This window comes from Mustela nivalis (genome assembly GCF_964662115.1).
Source record: "Mustela nivalis genome assembly, chromosome: 7".
NCBI lineage: Eukaryota > Metazoa > Chordata > Mammalia > Carnivora > Mustelidae > Mustela > Mustela nivalis.
Window position 1 is genome coordinate 66,832,593 of NC_139026.1, and position 1,592 is coordinate 66,834,184.

The following is a 1,592-nucleotide window of genomic DNA, read 5'->3' on the forward strand; positions in this document are numbered from 1 at the left end:
AGGGCCAGTATCCGGGGCGCCTGGGTGGCTCGGTGGGTTAAAGCCTCTGCCTTCGGCTCAGGTCATGATCTCAGGGTCCTGGGATCGAGCCCCGCATCGGGCTCTCTGCTCAGCGGGGAGCCTGCTTTCCCCTTTCTCTCTGCCTACTTGTGATCTCTGTCTGTCAAGTAAATAAAATTTAAAAAAAAAAAAAAAAAAAAAGGGCCAGTATCCAAAATCTATAAAGAAACTTATTAAAGTCAACACCCAAAAATCAAAAAATCCAGTCAAGAAATGGGCAGAAGACGCCAACAGACTTTACCCCAAAGAAAACATACAAATGGCTTGCAGACACAGCATGAGGGAAATACAAATCAAAACCATAATGAGATACCATCTCACACCAGTCAAAATGGCTAAAATTAACAAGTCAGGAACAACAGATGTTGGTGAAGATGTGGAGAAAGGGGAACCCTCTTACACTGTTAGTAGGAATGCAAACTGGTGAGCCGCTCTGGAAAACAGTTTGGAGGTTCCTCAGAAAGTTGAAAAGAGAGCTACCCTATGAACCAGCAACTGCATTACTGGGTATTTACCCCAAAGATACAAATGCAGTGATCCAAAGGGGCATCTCACCCCAATGTTTAGAGTAGCAACGTCCACCACAGCCAAAATATGGAAAGCGTCCAGATGTCCACTGACAGATGAATGGATAAAGATGAGGTATATATACACAGTAGTATTTTTATTCAGAAAGAATTAAATCTTATCGTTTTCAACAATGTGGATAGAATTAGAGTATTATGCTAAGCAAAATAAGTAAGTCAGAGAAAGACAAATACCATATGATTTCATTCATATGTGGAATTTAAGAAATAAAAGAGATGAACACAGGAGAAGATAAGGAAAAATAAAATAAGATGAAAATTGACAGGAAGGCAAACTGTAAGAGACATTGAACTCTAGGAAACACACTGAGGGTTGCTGAAGGGGAGGTGGGTGGGGTGATGAGGTAACTGGGGGATGGGTATTAAAAAGGGAAACCGATGGAATGAGCACTGGGTATGTTATATGCAACTGATGAATCACTAAACTAATAATAATCACTAAGCCTCTGAAACTAATAAAAAAAATCTGAAATGTGTAAAAACGGTTTTTTTTTTAGCATTTTCAAATTTATATAAAGTGAGATAATTATAAAATTATATCATGGAGATTTTAAATCAAGGAGATTTTTAAAAATCATAAAATAAAAATTAAATCAAGGAGATTTTTCTAAATAAATCACATTAGATTTAATAGTTTCTTCACTGATTCTTTGTACTGAGAAAGGGTATTTTCATTGTCCCCTTCATTCTTAAGACTAACAACAGACTTTTTGTACTCTTCAACTTCTTTTGTAGCAAGGAGCTCTTCTTTATTTACATCCAGATTTTTCTCAGCAGCTTTGATTTGGAGAAGTGTTTCCAGAATATTTTTTTCAGAGGAGCTATTGTTCCATACATACTCTTCCATGTCTGCTTCAGTCTTATCTTTCTCCCATTCTTCAGTTTTCTGAAAGGAAAAAAATGAGTTCTGAAATCTGAGAAATACGATCCAAAAACAAAGTTTTG